The sequence below is a fragment of the Panthera uncia genome, chromosome C2, assembly GCF_023721935.1.
Source record: "Panthera uncia isolate 11264 chromosome C2, Puncia_PCG_1.0, whole genome shotgun sequence".
Classification (NCBI taxonomy): domain Eukaryota; kingdom Metazoa; phylum Chordata; class Mammalia; order Carnivora; family Felidae; genus Panthera; species Panthera uncia.
The window spans coordinates 48,878,022-48,893,688 of NC_064810.1; positions in this window are offsets into that span (position 1 = coordinate 48,878,022).

Consider the following 15,667-nt stretch of genomic DNA (forward strand, 5'->3'; position numbering starts at 1 on the left):
TTTTGATTTTGATATGTTTTACTCTGCTAGTGCCAAATAATTTCAATGACAGTTGCTTTAAAGCATGTTAACTGTCTAGTGAGGCTAGTTCCCCTTCATGACTCCTCTTTCAATGGAATTTTCCTAATAGGTGTGTTCATTTTTCTAGATGACCTTGATCATCATTAAGAAACATTGAAAAAATTGTAAGATTACATTGATTTAATAGATTAATTTGGGAAAGAATCGGAATCTTTGCAATATTGAATTTTCATCTTGATCTTTCAAAGTTCTTGTGAAATATAATTTTAGTCTCTTCCCAATTTACTACTATTGTAAATGGGGTATTTTCTTCTACTATTTTGAAATTTTTGGTGTATTTAAAAAATATGTTGGTCTGCAGTGTTGTGTGAATATGATTAGTTTGGTTTGAGTATTATATGGATGTATAGAAACTGTTACCTATCAGTCTACCATCTGTATATTTTTTATAGCTGTGTTATTCTTTGTAATGAGTTTGAAAATTTGCCTCCTTTTTCATGCTCTGGAATATTTACCCTCAGAACTATGTTTTTTGAAGGTTTGATAAAATTCACACTATCTGGACAATTTTCATCCACATTTCAAATGAATTTCCACAGTATAGAAAAATGTATTCCTCTATAATTCAGCTTTTATTTTTGTATTTATGTCCCATATTGTAAATTTTATTTGCTTTCTTTATCTTGTTCAGTTTAACTCCTTAAAAATTTTTTTTTATTGGGGTTTTGAAGGAATCAGCTCTTGACTGTATTTTCTTGCCTAATTTATTCTTTTCCTATTTCACTTTTATTATTCTCTTCCTTTAATTTTCAAGCTTTGGGTTTTTTCCTAGCTTTTGAATTGAATTATTACTTTATTTTATTTTTCCTTCTTCAGTAATACAGTTTAGAATATGATTATTCTGTTAAAACATTGCTGTAGCTATGTTTTATAGGTACTGATGTGTTGGGTATTTACAATAGTTATCTTCCAGTTAGGCTACAATCTAAAATCTTGATGTGAAAAAAAAAATTCAAGTGGTTGGAGTTTTTTCTTTGTTTTCTCTTTTTTGCATTATGTAAGTGTTTGTTTTATTATATTATGGCCAATGAATACTTCCTGTACTATTTACACTTTGTGTAAATTATTGTGGTTTTCTCTATGAATTAATATGTAATCAGTTTTCAGACATGTTCCATGGGCCCTCCAAAAAAAGATGCATCCTCTTTTTGGGTGATAATAGAATTCAGTGAATCACTCATTCACTCAATAATTTATAACTACATATTCTCATTTTTAATTTAAGTATTTATTTGTGCCAGATTTCATTCTAGGCAGAAAGGATAGTAGAGTGAATAAGACAAAATAAATCTGTGTTTGTAAACTTTCATTCTAGTAAAAAAGATGGAGAGTAATTAAGCAAATATATACAGGTACATTTAAAAAAAATTTTTTTTTTAACATTTATTTATTTTTGAGACAGAGAGAGACAGAGCATGAACAGGGGAGGGGCAGAGAGAGAGGGAGACACAGAATCTGAAACAGGCTCCAGGCTCTGAGCTGTCAGCACAGAGCCCGACGCGGGGCTCCAACTTACCGGCCGTGAGATCATGACCTGAGCCAAAGTCGGACGCTTAACCGACCGAGCCACCCAGGTGCCCCTATACAGGTACATTTTTGTTACTGACAAATGCTTTAAAGAAAAGTAAATTGGGGGGCACCTGGGTGGCTCGGTCAGTTAAGCACAAACTCTTGATTTTGGCTCAGGTCATGATCTCATGATTTGTTATCAGCCCCATAGTCTGATTCTGTGCTCACAGCTCACAGCCTGCTTGGGATTCTCTGTCCCTCTCTCTCTGCCCCTCCCCTGCTCATTCTCCCTCTCTCTCTCAAAATAAATTAATAAACTTAAAAAAGAAAAGAAAAGTAAATCAGGTAAGGAGAAGTGGAATGGCTGAGGAGGTGGGAGAGCACCATGTGAGGGTCCTAACAAAGGCTTCCCTGAGAGGTGACATTTGAGCAGGGGCTTCCAGAAGTGAATGAGTGAGGAGTAAGACAGAGGGAAGAGCAAATCTGGCAGAGGAGCAGAATTGGTGGTGATAAAACCTTTGCCTCACAGGAGGGAAGCACAAAGGTCCGTATGACTAGCATGGAGTGAGTGAAGAGCAACATGGTGGAAGGTAGGTCAGAGAGACAGGAGAAAGCCATGATAATTAGTTTGGAAAGCTATTAGAGGTTTTTGAAACAGAGGGTGACACAATCTTATTTGTGCTTTTAAAATGTCATTCACGTGGTTACCTATCAATGATGTCTGCTTTATTATGATTTTTAAATATTCTATGTATCTTTACTTATTATACTTTTGTCTAGTTCATTTGTCAAAGTCTCAGGATTGGGGTAAAGACTTCTTTCTGTTTATTTCTGCCTTGCATGCCATGCTTTCTTTATGTGCTTTAATGGTAAGTTAGTTAGGGATAAACGTTTTAAGCAGATTGGATTTTCATTGTGGATTGTATTTTTATTATTTTATATATCTTTCTTTCCATGTGTAATGATTTTTTTTCCTTGAATTCACCCATTATATGTTAATATTACAATGCTTGGAATGTTTTCATTCACATGTGCTTGGTATGCCTTTGCTTATCCCTTTCTCTAAAAAATTATGTCATTTTTTTCCTCTTTATTTATCTTTGTCATACCAAGAGTTGGATTTTAAAATCCAATCTGTCTTTGTCTTTTGCTAAAGATCTATTTTTTAAAAATGTTTATTTATTTATTTTGAGGGGGGGCTTGGGGAGGGGCAGAGAGAGAGAAAAAATCCCAAGCAGGCTCTGCACCTACAGCGTAGAGGCTGATGCGGGGCTGGATCCCATGAATCATGAGATCATGACCTGAGCCAAAATCAAGACTGGCACAGTTAACTGACTGAGCCACCCAGGCATCCCTAAATGATCTGTTTTTGTTTGGTGTATTTTTTCATTTTGTCATTAGATTTATACTCTATGTTTCAGTGTTTGGTGGTTAGCTCTCTAAATTCATAGGTAGTTAAGTCAGTTTCTTGACTTCACATGGTTTATATTGAATAGTCACTTGGAAGTTTGTAGAAGTTAACACACATACTTCTCTACCACTTTCCCTCTTAATAATCTGCCACCTTTGAGAATATTTACATTCTGTCCTACAGTCTATTCCCCTCAGCCATTTAGACATTTCCAATTTCTTCCTTCCACAGCAAATTTCCTGAGCTCTTTATTTTAATTATTTTTTGTTTTTATTCACACATTTTTTTTTAAATTCAAGAAAGCCTCAGAAATGTATCGTATTCTTGCTTTTCTTGTAAGGTTTGTTTTACTACTTAAATAAAATTTGGCTGCGTACACCATTTTAAGGTTGAGTTTATTTCCCATAAGAGTTTATAGACACTGTTGTACAAATTGGAAATGTTTTCCCTCTATTATATCATCTTCGTCAATGTTAATATAAGTACCAGGATGCTCCATTTGTCTCTTCTTGATCCATCATCTTCTCTCTAATCGTGCATCTTTTCATCTTTTTAATCCTGTTCTCTCTGACTATATTTTTAAAACTTCCTTCTATTACTCAGCATTCAGAAAGAATGAAATCTTGCCATTTGCAACAACAAAGATGGAACTAGAGTGTATTATGCTGAGTGAAATAAGTCAGAGAAATGCAATTACATGATTTCACTCATATGTGGAATTTAAGAAACAAAACAGATGAACATAGGGGAAGGGAAGGAAAAATTAGATAAAGACAGAGAAGGAGACAGACCATAAAAGACTTAAATACAGAGAACAAACTGAGAGTTGTTGGAGGGGAGGTAGGTAGGGGCGTGGGCTAAATGAGTGATGGGCATTAAGGAGGGCATTTGTTGGGATGAGCACTGGCTGTTGTACATAAGTGATGAATCACAGGGTTCTACTCCTGAAACCAATACTACACTGTATGTTAACTAACTTGAATTTTTTAAAAATGTTTATTTATTTTTGACAGAGAGAGAGACAGACAGAGTGCAAGTAGGGGAGGGGCAGAGAGAGAGGGAGACACAGAATCTGAAGCAGGCTCCAGGCTCCAGGCTGTCAGCACAGAGCCTGTTGAGGGGCTGAAACCTATGAACCATGAGATCATGACCTGAGGCGAAGTCGGACGCCCAACCGACTGAGCCACCCAGGTGCCCCAAACTTGAATTTAAATAAATAAATTATGTACTTAAAAAAAGGAAAGAAATATAAATTCATTCACCATAAAAAATAAAAAGTAAAATTGCCTTCTAATTTTAGGTGCTTTTCATGTGGTTTTCATTTCTGTAATGATTTTATTTCATTTTTTGGGAGCTTCCATTTATCATCCATCGGCTAATTCTTACCATCTCTCCTTTGGTTTCTTTGTCTTATTTGAGTTCTTTTTCTCCAAGAGTCTATGTTAACTCTATTTGGAATTTTTTTTTTTTTGACAATTTCTTCTGTCTCTTTGAAAGGCTCCTCAGTGTTCAGTTTAGTTTAGTTTTTTTTTTTTTTCTGCACAAAAAGGTGGTTTTATTAAAGTACTGGGACAGGACCTGTGAGCAGAAAGATCTGCACTGGGATTGTGAGGGGTGACTGATTGTATTCTTGGGAGTTGGGGGAGATAAGGGCAAGGGGAAGTTTCCAAAAGGATTTTTATATACTAAAAAAGACTCACAGGATCCTGGAGGCCTGGCTATTGTCAAGCTAAGGTTGTTTTTTCTTCTAGCAAGTCATTAAGATTAATTTTTGCTTCTTACACGCTTTTCTCACTCCTCTGTAATACCTTAGTGTAGACCTTGTGCTAGTTCTTTGGTTCATCTTTGAGTGAGGTCTCCTGGACCTAGGCCTCTATTTGCCCAGCAGTGGTATTGGGGAGGATGGGAGGACAGATCTGGTCTTACAGACAGATCTGTAAGATCTGTAAGATCCAGTAAGATCAGGACAGTCTTACAGCTTTCTACAAAAGCCTCTTTATCATTTTCCCTCTAATGCATGTCTCCCCTTAGTTTTTATGTCTTTCTTTTTGGGGATAATCAGGAGGTCCTTATGGGCTGCAGGGAAGGTTGGAATGTCAGAAGTCCTTCATGGGCAGTCCAGCGTGTATAAGTCTGAAGATCCCACTGCCACTGGTGTTGAACCACAGTTGCCACTTAACCATCTCTGTGATTCTCTGATGCTCCTCTGGCCTGCTTCCCTGCTCAGGAGGCACTATCGTTGCTTTTGGCAGCTGTGCCTCCTAGTTTGAGATTTGGATCTGTGCATTCCCAGTTTCATTAGAGACAATGTTTTTTTTCACATTTTGCTGCTTTATTGTGCTTTGGGGGAGGCCTGGTAAACAAAAGGCCATTTGCTCCTCTACTTTTAATTGGAAATCCCCATACCAGTGGTTTATTGTTTTTTTTTTTCAGTCTAAAGAAATCTCATTACAAATGACTTTTAAAGAATTCACAGTGACTCAATTGTGTGAAAAGTTATCAAAAAATAAATTTACTAGGGCATCACCAAAACCACTGAGAAGACCAGGAGTTTCTAGCTAGCAGTAGTGTTCATTCAAGCTCATATTCCCAGAACATTTATTATTGTGTCATTAACTCATAAAATGGTGGGTTGGAATGTGTAAAAGCAAAGTTTGGGATTGCACTGGCAGGTTTTAATTTCAGTCCAATTAGTTTCAACATTATTTAGGAGGGAATGAGAGAGTCATTGACATCTTTCCCCAGGAAGTCATTTGATTAGAACTCTGTTTAAGAAAGATGGATTGGAGAGAGAAGAGAGGAAAGATTAACAGAGAATATTGGTTAAGAGGATACTGCAGGTACACTTTTAGAATTTGCATCATTTTTTTCACTCACTACTTCAGATTTACCAATTATGAATTAAATAAAGAATAGAAAAGGGAAATAATACTTATATTTTGACCAACTCTAGTGTAAATGGCGTTGTTCACAGTGCTTATGCTTCTCCATTACCAAAATACTACAAGTTCTCATTTTTAGTCAGATATAATTGATAACCATCTAAAATATACATAGGCTATGGACCAAGATAGTGACATAGGAAGCTCTTAATACTCCCTTTTCCTACTGACACACCAAATATGTAGCTTCAATGGAGCAGTTCCCTCAGACAGAAATCCAGAAACTAATTGAATGACTCCTAAACATTGGGAGATTGAGAGAATACTCACCTTGAAATGGGTAGGAGAAGCTAAGACACACTCATGCCTTAAATTCTACTCCCAATGTTGTAGTGCCATACTCCCAACTCCCAGATTCTCCATAGAGAATGAAGGGTTTGAGACATACCTCAAAAAGTTGAGAGGGCCTCACCTTTTAAGGCTGCCACCTGAGAGATAGGTCTCCCAAATTATCTAGCTCTGCAAGCCAATGGGGCTTGTGTTCATGAGTCCTACAGGACTGGAGTAAACAAAGAAGCAGTTGTTAGCAGGCGGGCAAACACTCACAGTAGCCATCTCCTCAGGGCTCAATGCAGAGGGAGCAGAGAAAAATTCCCACTGTATATTTGCCAGTATACTAATATTCCAATGTATATTATGGATATACAGTATAAACATGTAAATGTGACAGCAAAAACATAAAATGTGGGAAAGAAGAGAGTAAAAATCTAGACCTTTGGCATGTGTTTGAAGTTGTTATTGGCTTAAAATATACTGTTATAACTGTAACAGTTTAAGCATCATGGTGATCAGAAAACAAAAACCTGTTGGTGTCCCTGGGTGGCTCATTGGGTTAAGCATCTGACTCCTGATTTTGGCTCAGGTCATGATCTCATGGTTCATGGGTTTGAGCCCCACACCAGGTCAAAATAAATGAAAATAAACCTAAACAAACCAAAACAAAAACCTACAGTACATACACAAAAGATAGAAGAACCAAAACATACAACCACAGAAAATCATAAATCACTAAAGAAGAGAGAAAGAGGAAGAAAGCTATTACAAAATAGTCAGGACACAATAAACAAAATGACAATAGCAAGTCTATACCTGTCAATTATTAGTTTAGATGTGAATGGGCTAAGTTTTCCAATCAAAAGATATACAGTGGATGAATGAATGAAAACCAGGACCTAATTATATGTTACCAGCAAGAGACTCACTTCAGCTTTAAGGCCACACAAACTGAAAGTGAAAGGATAGAAAAAAATTATTCCATGCAAATGGAAGCCAAAAAGAAGTTAGGAATAACTATACTTATATCAGATGAAATAGACTTTAAAACAAAGATTCTAACAAGAGACAAATAAGGTCATTAGATGATGTTAAGGGGGTCAATTCACAAGAGTATGTAATATTTGTAAATATTTACACACCCAACATTGGAGCACCTCAATGATTAGATTAATTTGCTTAAATATTTCTTTTCATTATTGAATATTGTTATTAAATTGCAAATTTCTAAAATATTTAGAATGCAGTGATATAGAGAAGCTTAGATTGGAACGAGATTGTGAAAGATTTTGAGTCTTAGACAAAGTCTATTATTTTTATTTAACATATTTTAAAGTAATATATGCTGATATTAAAAACTTGTTGCTTTAAAAAAAATGTAGAGCCTTGGTCAAAGATCACTTTAAAAGGGACAATTGTCTGGGGAAGAAAGGAGAGAAAGAGTGATTGGCAGGAGAATAGTTAGATCACTGAGGCTGTCTAGATGAGGTAGTGGTAGCATATGAAAAATAAATATAGAACAGATACCAGCAAATTTTTGCACCCATTTTCCACAGTATTTCTTTCAAAGAATATTACTCTATGGTCAGTTTTCCCTGTCTTGTGGACTTTTGGACATATGTGAAATGTAAGAAAAATGAGCTTGACATAAAATTACATTTGCAAGCAATATAACTAAATTGAAACACTTTGCTTTAATGAATGGCAAATGAAGCTAGCATATCCCTTTTCCCCATGCTGACATAGTTCTGATCTTCAGAGACTGACTGCTTTTCTTATTTAATGGGAAGAGAATTCCTAAATTTTCCACCTTCCTTGGTTTGGTCTCAATCCTCCTCAACACTCAGTTATAACCCCTGGGACAGTTCTACTTCCACCATTATGAGATCCTTTTCCTTTGTCCCTAGATGCTGCCTACCTCAGCTGTGGGCAACCTGTGCTTCAAGGATCTTGAAAACTTTCTAGTTTGTCTATAAGAAGTAGAAATAATTTCCTCAAGTTTACTTTTGTTCTCTGTGACTTCTTTGTTAACAATTCTCTCTTGCTCTTTCCCTTGTTATCTTCTGTTTTCCATGGAGCTATTCCCTCCCCAAACTATTCTCCAAACTCCTTTCTTTAGGTCACTTCTCAGAAGGAACAGCCTTAATCTTTATTTTTACAGTTTCATTTTAGATGGGAAACATTGTAGAGTGAGAGGATTGGCAGTTGATTGGATTCAGATGAGAGGGAGTGAGAAGAATAAATGGAGGATAAAGATGATCAGGATATGCCAGCCTGGGTGCCTGGGAGAATGTGATTCATTAATAGATAATGACAAGTAAGGGGGAACTTGGCTATATTACATTTGAGGCCCTAAATCTGTCATTTAAGTATAGCTGTACAGCAGTCGTTTGGAAATGGCAGTCTAGCTTGGCAGATACAATGAGTCTGTGGTAAAATTTGCTCATGGACATATAGGAAGGATAAATCTTGAGGTGAAAACATGTGAAAAGAGTGAGTTTGAAAAGATACATGGAGAAGCAAAGATGAACAGAGCAAAAGGTCATGGACAGTTTGCTTTGTTCATTATCTTTGACAATCTTCCTTCTCTTTTATTGGTCAGAAGTCTAGTTAACTCACTGAGGGTGTCCTCCTGGCCAACTTTTAGCAGCTGGAAGTCATTGTTTTTACTTTTGGATCCACTCTCCTCATTGGCCTGGGGTATGGGGATTTGACAAACCTAGTCTCTAGTGGTTTATCTCATTCAGTGCCATTTTGTACTAGAATTAAAAGTCCCCAACCTGAGCTGCATATCCCAAGTATGTACTCTGCTTTTATATCATATCAAAGTTTCTCCAAGTTAATGCAGAGAGAGAAACCCCAAGTATTCTTTTTTCCTTTCTGAGTCTATGGCAATGAACAGTAATGAAAGTGTAGTCTTTGTGAATGGAAAAAAAAATGATCTGCACCCATATTTGTATGCTCTGGGAACATTTCAGTGCTTCCAAATAGCTTTTGCTTGAATATATTTCTTTATAGTAATGGCTATCTCAGCTGCACCCATGTGAAAAGCTTTTAATTTGATTAAATTTATGCTAGGAGTAGTTGGAAATTGGAGCATTGCAGGGGTTCCTCTCATTGTAATTCTCATGTGAATTTGTCCCCTGCAAAGTTATGCAGCTCTCCATCTGGCCATATTCATAAGCCATCCTTCTAGTACAACTTTGATAAAATGCATCAGCTTCCTTGGAATTAGATTAGCATCTCAATATGAGAGTTTTCCAGGCCCTATCTGGTGATGGGAGATGAAAGCCTCATATGTTAAAATGCTGCTTTGTTTGCTTTTATGTCGTGATGGACCCTGTGGAGGAAGAAGACAATTAGATCTAAATATCTTTTCATTTGTTGTTACAGATTTCTCTCCTTCCATGGCTTGATATTAATACCTTCTTTTCCAGTGTTATCTACTGTAAACATTATATGATAGCAATGGAAAGTTAACTAGTACCCTTCAAACTAGCATTTGCTTCTTCTAACTACTTCAGAAATCTTCTCAGGGAAAGATGTGTGTTCTTTGTGCTTCATTATCAAGTACCACCATTCTAGATAAGGTAATACATGAAATAATTAATTTTCTCCTCAGAATTTCATGTCCAAAAATAATCAATAATAATTGATGGTGTATTTGGAATAAAACATCAAAAAATCTGCATGTTAGACTAGAAGTAGATACTTAAGTTTATGTCTTTATTTAACATAGGTTAATAATTTATAGATTTTATTTAAACACATAAGGCAATTCTGGGACATACCATTAGGAATTAGGCTTCATTTGACTTGAGATGTAACTGAATAAAGTTCAGGTACTTGTTTTGACTTTATCAATATGACATTTGTGATTATTCTATTTTTGTATTAAAATGATTTTGAGGCAGATGACCTTCTTCTTATTAATATAATCATGATAAAGTTATTGATGATAGTAATTTATATTAAGAATAAGGTGGTTAGGATCTGGAAGACAGCCATCTGCAATATTTGAAGAAGTATCAGAGCCAGTGTCTCTGGAGTCAAAGTTAGATTCAGGGAGAGAAAGGGAGTTATGTTGCTACCAAAAACAGAAGTCTGAAACATTATAAAGGAAAGTAGTAGGTTGGGGCTAGAGTGTAGCTCCCTAGCTCCTTGGAAAATAGCTCTGATTGAGGGATGAGGATGAGGACAGCTTAGTAATAATTAAACCAAATCAAGAAAGAGCTGATGGAAAGTATGTGAAAATGGCACTAGAAATAATTTTGTGTCATTGAAGTGTATTCAAATTTCTCATTTGGGGATAATATGGAATTCTAAAGTTTTTCTGGAAAGAGTTTTAAATATGGTATTTGTCCATTCACTTTCTCAAGACTGATTTTGTTTCTTCCAAACTACTTTCTACTTTCAATAACTCCCATTTATCTTCCACACACCTTAAAAACAATTTTTAAACAATTTTTAACAGAAAATAGGTTATTATATCTTCCAAAGTATGGAAAAATTTATAATACATTGCCTTTATATATGAGGACTTCCTGAAATTGAACACTATTTCAGGGAAAAGCAGTTACCTAAGAAGGTGGTTAAAATTTCAGACCACATTTGATCAACAATTTATTCCTGAATTATGCTGCCTAGTGGTAGAAACCCAAGAGTAAGTTTCCTTAAAATACTAGCTACAATTTGAGAAAACTGTCAGTCTCATCATGTTTTTATTATGGGAAGGGATCCTAACTGCAACAGAAATAAAATAATAGACAGGAGCCATATGGAACTTTATCTATTTGCTGCCAAGAAATTGTCTTCTGTTTTGAAAGCCAAAGACATCCAAGATGTATAGAGGAATGTAAGAATGTAATCCTTTATATGCAATGATGCATTTGATTGAATGACATTAATTGGAAATATGGAATGCAATGTTTGTTTTTTAAGAAATTATTTAAATATACTGATTGTAAATTAAATGATCCCAAATGGATTTTCTGATCATAGGATTTTTTATTTACTTTTGGTTAGCTTTAGATTTCTATTCATAAGCACACTTGAAGTTGACCTTTCATTGTTAATTTTTGTAGGATTGTGTGTGTGTGTGTGTGTGTGTGTGTGTGTGTGTGTGTGTATGGTGGGGGAATTTTTTGTTTAGAGAAAGCAGTGATTTTATATTTTGTAAGATATTTAAAACATATGAAATTATGATTAAATAACTTGGCCCTAGTATCTTATAGTAGCTTGAAATCACAGCATGAAACTGAATATTAGAATCAAATAGATTTTGAGTCTTATTAAATTTAATATGCTAACTCCTGACATAAAAACTGCAGACTGAGGAATAGAGGAACAAATGGGTAATCACTCCATGTGAGATAGTAGTGTTCATAGTGTAATAGGCTAGAAAGAAGGGAAGTCTGAGCAGGAGGACTCAGTTTTACCTCTGAGAAAGGTGTGTGTGTGTGTTTTTTAAAGGGAATGTTGAAATCAAGTCATTGAGGAAACTCAGTTTTCCTCAGAAATACAAGACCTGATTAGCTATGGTCTGACCTAGTTCCTACGTTTGTGCGATAATTTGTGGTTGCTGTGTTTTTGTGTTTATTATGACAGAAAAGGACACTTGTCATACTTATACAGCTTTGGCTCAGGTTGGAGGTTGCTGTGTGAAGGGAGTATGGGTCTGTGGAGAAGTCAAGGAGGTCTTAGTATACAGAAGTGTGGGCATGCTCTCAAGAAAAAAACCAAACAACTTACAAATACATAGCAGTAGAAAAAGAAACACAACTTTAATTCTTGCAGGTTGGCCTATGTGTTTTGTTTGGGAGCTTAAAGTCTGTTATCATTTGGCTGTGGCCATCCCTGCTGCTATGGCCCTTCTGCTGTCATAGTGACTCTCATAGGTCTTGGGAAATGTGTCATTCATTTTGATTGCATTTTTTTCTCTCTAGTGGTCTTGGATTTTCCTCCTAACTTCAAACAGTTGAAGGATGGGCACTATCTTCATTGTCTTATAGTTCTTTCCTTAGTGTCTAATAAAGTACCTCATTCTTTGTGTCTTATAAATGACCTTGGTTTTAAACTCTTTTGTTTAAACTCTTTCAGTTTCTCACAGCCTCGCAGGGGTATGTAGTTTGTCTTAAGATAACTTGAGCAACACTGTATAATTCAGCATCTCAAATAATTTTTGCAGTATCAGTGGCAGATGACCCCAAATGGTATAGAGTGCCCTGATGTTCCCTTACCTTAGGAAGAGTTCCCTTTCCATGAAGTTAGAACTTCCAGGAATGTATGTGGGGTAGATTGGCTCTCCACGGTGCCCTTGTGTAGACCTTCTACTATACCAATGGAAAATTACATGCCAAAAATGACCAAGTGATAGGTTTGCTGTGCTGATTTTTTTCCGAGTCAAATTCTCATTTTCTCTTTCTTTCCCAGTTAATGGGTATATGAATGAATGTGTGTGCTTGTGTGTGTGGCTCATACATACTAATAAAGAACTTTATAGAGATTTAAGTGAGATTTTTTTTTAAAATACAAGACCATATCAAAGAAAAAGAAACACTCTTCAGCTCTTGACTGGCTTTCACCAGTCATTGTGTGAGAAAGGAAATGTCAGGAACTTAAAAGAAATTTTAAGATCAATGTGTTTGAGCTTTTCTGGTTTTAAAATTCTTTATTGAAACTTGTAAAAAAATTATATAATGGAAATAAGGAGGCTGAAACTTCTCAGGGCACTGGGGAAATTTCTTTGTTTTCCCTAAGTGCAAAAAAAGAAAAAAAGAAAAGAAAAGAAAAACAGACTTTTATTCTGCGGAGACTCTTAGCTGGTGTCAGTGTACATGTTATATACAGTTATTCCATTTTAGCAACTACTGCTCTGATTTACATGGAAACAAAGATGGGACCACAACCACATATTCACAAAAGTCACGATGAATTAATGGGTGAGGCAAAAGTTCTAAATGTACCAACTTTTGGGGGTGGTCCAGGCATAAATGGACTTTCTGCTGAGGTGCCTTGAAGTTGTGTAATTCTTCCCTTGTCCCAGTTGTATAGATCCAGTCTTAGAAATGTAGTGAAAGGTTAACATGTCAGGCTGTGACTTTATTCTGTCTCTGGAATGACCAAGATGTTTTAGAAAATCAATTTGCCCTCTCCAGGAGGACTCCACGGCAGTACAGGAACATAGTCTATTGGGGAAAAGTTCCTCTGAAGATGGACATGGTTTCATTTCTGTTTCATTAGCTCTTGCTGCAGAGAAGATGATGGATAAACTTAGTTATTTGCTGCTTTTCTTATTAAGGGTTTTATCCATTTCTTTTCAACATAGAAGGATATTGGAGCCTAAATGTGATTGCTGAGATTTGTCATTTTCAGTAGCTTAGGGATCTCCCTGAAATAAACTAAAGGCATCTGCTTTCAACATTCATGTCTATAAAACCACAACTGAGAGGGAAATGTGTGAACTTTCAAACCCCAGACACTGCTGCATTTAAGAAGAATTGTTATTATGAATGTTGAAATATTTTCCTCTTGGTTGCTGTTTATGCCTGTGTGTGTGTGTGTGTGTGTGTGTGTGTGTGTGTACGCGCTCAGATGTATTTCACCTACTAAAGAATTCTGAATTCAAGAATTTTGCATCAGAACTTTTGCTTCCTTGATTAGATTAAGATTTAGAATTGTGTTAGTATTTTCAAACAAGCTGCAAATTGTGTTGACGTGATCAATGTGAAAGGAAACATTTAGCCAAATACCCTGTTAACACACACATTGTTTACAGAAATTAGAGCATTTATACTTTCATTTTTGTGAAATATTTTTACCTTAAAGCAGTTTTAAGAAAAGTTGAACTTTTTCTCTATATTGCCGTTTTATATCTGCCTTATAAAACTTATGACTTGTTTTTAGATGTGACATTTATTCAAAATGAAATGAAATAAAGTGAAATAAAATAAAATTCAAAAGTGTTCAGCCTTTCTTTTCCTTTTATTAAACAATGTCTGCAGTGGAAGTTGTCCCAAAATGAGTCTGAGGAGACCAGTTCTGTGGGATTGAGGTGTTGCCAATTAACCTGCTTTGACCTCTGTTTCCTCTCTTACGAAATTAGGGCACTAGAGAAATAATCTCTGTGGTCTTTCCCCCTAATTTCCCTCCAGCTCTAAGCACTCTATTTTGCTTTTCTCTGCTATGCACACATCACTATCTAACACTCCCTTGGGAACAATACTTACAGTGTGTAGCTCCATTTTCAAATAGTATTCAAGAGAGAGAAAACTCTGAGGCAGCAGATCCAGCATTTTCAAATTTTAAGACTCAACTGAGAAGAGAAGAATTCATCCAGAGAAGGGTATAAATTCCACTTGACTAAATCTTAGCACCTTCCACACACCTCCATTAGGGAAAGGGTTGACATCACAAAGATTTTCCCATCCCTAATGGCTGTGGTTGAGAGTCTTGATTATACAATATTTTGACTCGCACTTCAAAGTTCCCTCAATGTCTCCATCTATGTCCATGGGTAGTTCTCTAAATACAGCAGCTGTGCCATCTGTTTCAAATATTATTTCAGCCTCACTGTTTTGGGATAAATTTCATAAAGTGTATTGCATACACACACATTTAATTGAACAAACGAGAAGCCTTTCCAGTTTAAAAAAGCTTCCTAAATGACAAGAAGTGTCCAATTTCCATTCAAATGGTTACTCCGGGGCTTTAAAATGTGTGAATTCATCTAACAGAGGCTGGTGGTGTATTCTGAGGCAGATGGCTTGATTCTGTGAAGAAAAAAAATTAAGTGAATTTTACTATCAATCTTATTTTTTTTTGGCAAAAGACTGACATAATAAAGATGTGTGTATTACTGAGAATGCTTTTTAATAATGATTCTACCTTATGTTTTCCCCCAAGAATATGGTTAACTGACTAGGAAAATCTATTTAGAGATTTTATGTTTATCCATAATGATCAGTTTAGGAGAAAAAAAAAAGCCCACTAACAAAATTGCTGAAATACAAAAGGAAAATAATGCTCTACAACTTTCTAAAGGAGTCTGAGAAGAAAGGAATTCTGAAGTTTATCTGATATTTCCCTGTTGAATAGTTCCAAAGTCAATAAATTGAAAATTTTGAAGGAAGGAGAAGAGATTTCATTTCATGTAAGAATGTCTTTAGAGGAATATCTTCAGTATAGATGTTATGTCCAAAGCACTTTGCATATTTAATATGAACAATTTTAAAGCTGAGTCATTCGAATGATCCTCAGTCACTATTGCTATGTACTCTCAAATTGAGAGTCATGTTAGCATGTGTCAAACTTGTGTCAAAAGTTCTGTGCTCTAAAGGTCCTTTCAAGTCTTGCATGCTTTATGGAACATTATAATTTACCCCTCAAATTTACTCCATCCTTCTTCCATTTGTAGTTTGCATAATTGACTGAGCTGTTTGTTAGCTCCTAA